This window comes from Macrobrachium nipponense, chromosome 28 (assembly GCF_015104395.2).
Source record: "Macrobrachium nipponense isolate FS-2020 chromosome 28, ASM1510439v2, whole genome shotgun sequence".
Taxonomy (NCBI): Eukaryota; Metazoa; Arthropoda; class Malacostraca; order Decapoda; family Palaemonidae; genus Macrobrachium; species Macrobrachium nipponense.
Genome location: NC_087217.1, coordinates 49,206,231 through 49,213,730, shown reverse-complemented (window position 1 = coordinate 49,213,730; position 7,500 = coordinate 49,206,231). Strand labels below are relative to the sequence as shown.

At 35.4% G+C, this 7,500-nt stretch overlaps 1 protein-coding gene across 1 annotated transcript in view; it reads left to right on the top strand.

The window, feature by feature from the left end:
* The window catches only part of LOC135201181 (male-specific lethal 1 homolog), an 87,238-nt gene that overhangs the window by 38,829 nt on the left and 40,909 nt on the right, over window positions 1-7,500 (top strand). The gene's annotated exons all lie outside the window — the stretch shown is intronic.

Genomic DNA, 7,500 nt, shown 5'->3' with positions numbered 1-7,500 from the left:
AAGGAGAAACGAATGGTAGATGGTAATTTAAAGAAGAGAAGATTCTGAGATAAACTGGATCAAGAGAGAGAGAGAGAGAGAGAGAGAGAGAGAGAGAGAGAGAGAGATAAGCCTTGGAGAGTAAGTACAACAAATTTTCTTCAAATATGTGAACTAAGATTTTTTAAATCATGAAAAAAATATTAATTCTATTAACCACCATTATTATATACAAAATACAGAATGCGAGGATAAAACTAAAATGGAAAACCAAAAGAGTTCCTTTAAACAACCCAAACACCTACAGAAGTAAATAGAAAGAGAAACACAGAATCTAAGGTATAATAAGTAAAGTAATCTTGAACAGAAGTAACTAACACCATCAACAATTTGGGTTTGCACTGCCCTTCATATTATGTAGCTATTAGTAACAATAATAACAGAGAAATAATATCCAAAAATTTATTTATCGTAGTGTGGCACAGAAGTAAATTTTACAATAATAACAACCGCTTATTTTAGGTAATAAAAAATACCCTGTACTTAGAGAGAGACCTTGGAAAAAAGGCCAATCCATTACACTCAAAAGTACCTCTTAACTAACCTTGACCTTCGACCTGTGTTGTATTTTACTCCAAGGTTATTCTGATCATTACTCTAAGTTCAAGTAAAGGATTCTATTTCTATATTTTCCCATAACAATGTTCACCATATCCACCTGTTTTGGCAAAGGACAATCATAAAGGTCTGAGGGATGAATGAAAATTAAATTTAGAAAACGGCTGAATTACGCTAGCACGGGCTCTTGACGAAAATTGGCCCTAAGCGTGGTAAGGTGCATGAGAGCGTATGAGGCTTAGTGAGCACCTATGGATTCTGCTCTCGAACCAGTTTCAATTCAGTCATATTAGGCTACACTACAATATTTACATGCAGCAATATAAAACCAAAAGTCTTGAAGGAATTCGTTATTTCCCTTTCTTGGATGATGATAATAATAATAATAATAATAATAATAATAATAATAATAATAATAATAATAATAATAATAATAATAATAATAATAATAATAATGCAGACTATGAAAAACAATTCCCTGATGGGTTAAATCTTGGTATATTGTTAGTTTCTTGAACGTACTTTTAACAAAATACCAAAATTTAACATATCACTTCGAATTTCACTCAAACAGGATGGAACGTGGAGGTTAGACCAAAGCCCAAGCACTGAGGCCTATGAGGTCATTCAGTGCTGAAAGGGAAATTGAGAGTAGAAAGTTCTGAAAGGTGTAACAGATGGAAAACCTCAAAGTAGTTGCACTATGAAACTATTGCTAGAGAGGGTGGAAAGTCAGATGCAAGAAAGAGAATATCAACGGAGGTACAGTAAAAAAAGGAAGAAAAGGGTTGCAAGGGACGCTGCACAGAAACTTAAGTAATGCGCACAGTGCACCGATCGAGGTCCACTGACGGTACTACCCCGTCTATGGGGTTCGCTCGAATGGTTGCCAAAAAATAACAACGAACTAATTCTTGCAAAGTACGTAAAGGCTCATTGTTTTTTTTAGCTCCGGACAGAAGTTTTGAAAACATACCATTCTTCCCCAAACCGACCCAGAGACACAGAGAGACGATATTCTCCAGCTTAAAGCGCATAGTTCCTGATGGCTATGATCAAACTTTAACTTGCTCCTTCGCAACTGAACTTGTCAGAGAATCTGGTGGACGAATTTTTTTCTGTCGTCTTTTCTTTTACCATCCAGCGAATTTTTCAGATCTCTCTCTCTCTCTCTCTCTCTCTCTCTCTCTCTATCTCTCTCTCTCTCTCTCTCTCTCTAATGACAAAATGCAGAGAGTAAGAACTATATTTCAAAGACTGCTGTCTCTCTCTCTTCAGGTAGGTAATGAATGAAGAGAGAAAGACAGCAGTCTCTGAAATATAGTACTTACTTTCTATATTTTGTCGTTTTTATGGGCTCGCTTTATTAGATGCAATTCTGTCGTAACAGAACATTTTTTACCATTCATATATATACATAATCACCAAAACATTCTAACTCTTTCGTTAAACACATAAATTGTGGGATGAAGCTGGTGGATTATTATGCCTTTCTCGAACCTAGTTCAGCTCCACCCTACAGTCGACTATAGCTCAGGTACAAAAATTGCTGCATTGATAAAAAAATAAACAGGCGTTTTCTCTAACTTAAAGAGAGTGGTTCCTGAGAATTATATTTAACAGTCACTACTACATTCAGACTGTAACTGGTGAATCATAGTAGATGACCGTCTGTGAGCAGAAATCGCCCATAACATTATTCGCTACACATCTACACAGACGGAATTCCTGTCCTTCCTGACACTTAAGAAATATAGTCTTTTTATTTTCTTATTTCTCTCGCCTACGTATGCGATAAAATGTTTAAAATTAAGGACTATCAGGTTGGTTTATGTAAAAAAAAAAAAAAAGGTCTCGCTTGAAAAGTGAAATTAACCAGAAAAATCGACAAAAATCACAGACACAAGAACTTCCTTCTCCTCCACCTCCCTACATCCCCCTCTCCCGTCCCCGACCCTAGAGAAGAAAACCCTCCTTCCCGTCCTCCCTCCATCTCCACCCACCTCACTCAACATCACACCCCCCTCCCAGCCCCCATCCCCCCCTTACACGCTCTTTTCTGGGCTATTCCTTTCAGAACTCCACCTTGAATGAAATTAATTAGGCCTAGGTTCCACTAGGCACATGTGGGATGAGGAGTGACTTCCCTATCGCCCCCCACCCACCCAACCCTCCGTTTCAATTCTCTCCTTTCTTCTCTGGTTTCCTGACGCCGTGCTATTTTTCATTTTCCTTTTTATGTTATTTTCCCGCGGGTTTATCTGCAAAGCGTCCCTTGGCTTTTTTTTTTTTTTTATTATTAAACGTGCTACTGTTGGTCGGTTTTTATTCGGTTATCTTTCATTCCATTTTTATTTATCTGCTTCTCCTATTTCTGTTGCGCTATTATTTGGCATTTATTGGATATCTTTCCTTCCACTTTTATTTCTGTGCCTCTAATATTTCTTTTTCGCTATTACTTACGCTATGCCATATAGCTTTTGTTCGTCTTGCTTCGAAAATTTTTCTATTATTTTACTCTTATCTAGACCAAAAATAACAGACTAATTTTATTAGCTCCGAACTCATTATCCTGCTTTTGTTAGGCTGGCCCACCCAGAAAATAATTACCTGTAGCATTTCATCTCACTCATCTGTGCTTTTATTAGAGCTTTTATCCCATATTAATGTTTTCATTTTAACCCATATGCATAACAAAAAGCACCGTTAGCAAACCTGATTCACTAAGTAACTGGCTTGCAATGTCGTACTTTTGTTACATTTGCTTGGGTTACTCTACGTTAGTTTTGTTTAACAAACTTGAGTTTCATTGTTTCTTGCGATTCTGCTTTTATCGGACTTGCTTTTGTTTGCTTTTATCTGCTAGCACCTGCTTTCGTTGATACTGAAGGGACTCTGAACTGTTAAGGAAATAATAGTGCATTTCTGATTTTATCAGACCTTCACTTCAGCATCGCTTTAATTTGTTATTAAACAGATAAATGAGTAAATAAATAATTAAATAACTTCAAGAAAAATGTAAATCTTCTTAATTCACTTTCGTTCCTTGCATTATTCTGCTTTTTCTTCTACTTTCATTTTTTAGATTATTCTACCTCTTTTTCACTTTCATATTTTAAATTATTCTACTTTTTTCACTTTCATTTTTTAAATCATTCTACCTTTTTCACTTTCATTTTTTAAATTATTCTACTTATTTTTCACTTTCATTTTTTTAAATTCTACTACCTCTTTTTTTTTTTTTTTTTGTCTTCGTTACTTTACCTCCTTGGTCCTATTCCAAGACACCTAGCCCCACCACTCCCATCATCCGCTATCCCCCCCATCCTCCCTCCCCCTTCCCCCCTTCCGAGAACCCATCCGTTCCAGAATACCTTCTCGCCTAACAGAGGCCCTTTTAGCCTAAACTTGGCCCCATCTAACGGGTGGGCCCGCCTGAAGAATTCGGCGGGCATACTTAATAGTCGAAATAACTAAATCTTGATTTTAATAATATCGAAGATAATCGATGAAATAAAATTAAGAATAGTCCGATTAACTTTATAAGGGAGAGATTCGTTTTTTTATTTTTTTATTATTTATTTATTTATTTATTTTTTTTTTTGTGGCTGACTGATTGACTGATTCGAGTTACCTGGCGTTACTCGAGCAAGGTTCACCGACGAAGTCAAATAAGTTAGGAAAGAAGTAAAGGTGTGTAAAAATATTATGAATGTTATTATCAATTTCAGAAGTTCCTTTTTAACAATAAATAAATACCCTCTATATTACTGGAAATATTTTTTCTGTACTTTTTAGCATGCACATTATTTATTATATTACATTTTCATTCTAATAAATAAATCATAAATATCCCATCCTAAAATTCTTGTATCTTTAACTCAACCTGAAACATCCTTTTCTGACCTTTTGAGGCTTTTCCATAGACCTTCCCTACACCCCCAACAACAAGAACAACAGCAAAGTAGTTTGTAGGATTACTCCCCGAGTGAGAGAAAATTAATTCTAGGGAGCTTTCCCTTTAAACGATATAAAAATATTACCTCTGTCCTCCATTCATTTTTGTAATGTCAAAGCTCACAGCTTTACCGGGATTATAATCTTTGCTTTACACGGAAGTGAATAACTGATACCTCGTTGATAATGCTTTGTCAAATTCACAGTAAGTGGTTTCCAACAGAAATAAGTGATGCAAAGTTCATAATGCTTTGCAATATCATTCAAGATTGTTCTCATCACACTCTGAGTAATGCTTCGTTGTTTATGCTTTGCAAATATAAAAATTGTTTTTCAGCATGTGTTAATGCTTTGCAAGAGTAGTGAGTTTTAACCCTCGAAATAAAATGAGATATTCTTCGTTAGTTATGCTTATAATGCTTTATCAAAAATAATAGAATAGGTGTACCACCGGTGATAATAGTTCTAAATAATATTAATTCTATAATGATATGATACTTGTCAATAATATTACTCTTATGATCAAATGCGTCTCAATAATATTAATTTCATGTTCACATGATAATGATTAAAATGGGGAAAATTTAAATAATGCTAGAATATAAATATTTTATCAGATGAAAATTATAGAAAAAAACGCCTTAATGACCGTACGGTAAAATCTATCATATTTATGACATGACTGACTATTTTCAGTTAGATGAATTATATAATATATCTATATTATATATATATATATATATATATATATATATATATATATATATATATATATGTGTGTGTGTGTGTGTGTATATATGTATATATATATATATATATATATATATATATATATATATATATATATATATATATATATATAATATATATATATATATATATATATATATATATACACTCACTTTAGCCCTTGAATTTAGTGAATAACACTGAAGTAAATAATGCTACATTTTTCAGAAACCCACAAAAAGATTTATGCGAAACCTTTCAAATGTACAACCAACACCTGATTTATCACAAGGCGAATCAAGACTGACAGAACGAGAAATTCCCACATTTAAAAAAAAAAATAGTCTTAATTGCCGTCTAATCCTCCGTCTAATTAGAGTTGACAGCAACGAGCAACGTGAAAGTGGCTTCCGTCTTCTCATAACCGTAAAATATCAGCCCCGTCAAATATACGTAGTTCAAAGCCGAGAAAACATGTTTGGAAAAGAGAAATACTTTTGGAGCCGAAGCCCAAAGTTCGAAACTTTGAAAGATCTTTTTGGAAAATACAAACCCTTATGGAACCGAAGCCCAGAGTTCGAAACCTTGAAAGGTCTTTTGGAAAGAGAAACCCTTATGGAACCGAAACTAAAACTTCAAAACCTAGAAAGGTCTTTTTGGAAAATAGAAACCATTTTGGAACCGAAACCCAAAGTATGAAACATAGAAAGGTCTTTTTGGACCCTTTTGGAGCCAAACCCGTAAGTTCGAAACCTTGAAAGTTTTTTTTTTTTTTTTAAAGAAAAGAAAACCTTTACGAGCCGAACCCCAAAGTTCGAAACCTTGAAAGCTCTTTTTGGAAAAAGAAACCTTTATGGAACCGAAATTAAAACTTCGAAACCTTGAAACATCTTTTTGGAAAAGAGAAACCATTTTGGAGCTGAAACCCAAAGTTCGAAACCTAGAAAGATGATTTTGGAAAAGAGAAACCCTTTTGGAACCGAAACCCAAAGTACAAAACCTTGAAAGGTCTTTTGAAAAAAGAAACCCTTATGGCACCGTAACTAAAACTTCGAAACCTTGAAAGGTCTTTTTGGAAAAGAAAAACCATTTTGGAGCTGAAACCCAAAGTTTGAAACCTAGAAAGGTCATTTTCGAAAAGAGAAACCTTTGTGTAGCCGAAACCCACACTTCGAAACCTTGAATGGTCTTTATGGAAAAGAGAAACCCTTTTGGAACCGAAACCCAAAGTACGAAATCTTGACAGGTCTTTTTTGGAAAAAGAAACCCTTGTGGAACCGAAACTAAAACTTCGAAACCTTGAAAGGTCTTTTTGGAAAAGAGAAACCCTTTTGGAGCCGAATCACAAAGTTCGAAACCTAAAAGGTCTTTTTGGAAAAGTGAAACCCTTTTGGAGCCTAACCCCAGAGTTCTAAAACTAGAAAGGTCTTCTGGAAAAAAAGTAACCCTTTTGGAACCGAAACCCAAAGTTCGAAACCTTGAAAGGCCTTTTTGGAAAAGAGAAACCCTTTCGGAACTTAAACTCCGGAGTTCGAAGCCTTTAAATATCTTCTGGAAAAGAGAAACCCTTTTAGACCATAAACCCTGGAAGGTCTTCTGATAAAGAGAAACCTTTTGGAGCCAAAGCCTTGAAAGGTCTTTTTTAGAAAAGAAACCCTATTGAAGCCGAAACCCTAAGTCCGCAACCTAGAAAGCTCTTCCGGAGAAGAGAAACCCTTTTGGAGTCGAAACCCAGAGTTCGAATCCTAGAAAGGTCTTACTGGAAAAAGAGAAACCCTTTTGGAACCTAAACCAAGAAAGGTCCTATGGAAAAGAGAAACCCTTTTGGAACTGGAACCGAAACCTAGAGAGGTCTTCTGGAAAAGAGAAACCTTTTTGGAACCTAAAGAGAAACCTTCATGGAGCCGTAAATACGGAACCCCTTCCCCCCCTTGGAAACCCATTTCGGGCGTCTTCTAATGTTCCCCAGGGACGGCGATGATAACGATCAATAAACAAGATACCATCGGCAGGAAATCATAGCTCTGGCCCTACTGTGATTAAAGAGCTCATTAGCATAAACGTTCGGGAATGACAAAATGATTTTATTTTCTTTATTAATTCTAACGTCCTGACCACACGATCGAAATCGGACACTTCGCGCCAAAACAAATCCGCGGGAAATGTGGAGTAAAAAGAAAAAAAAAAAATTTTTTTATTAAAACGTAGGCGGCGGCC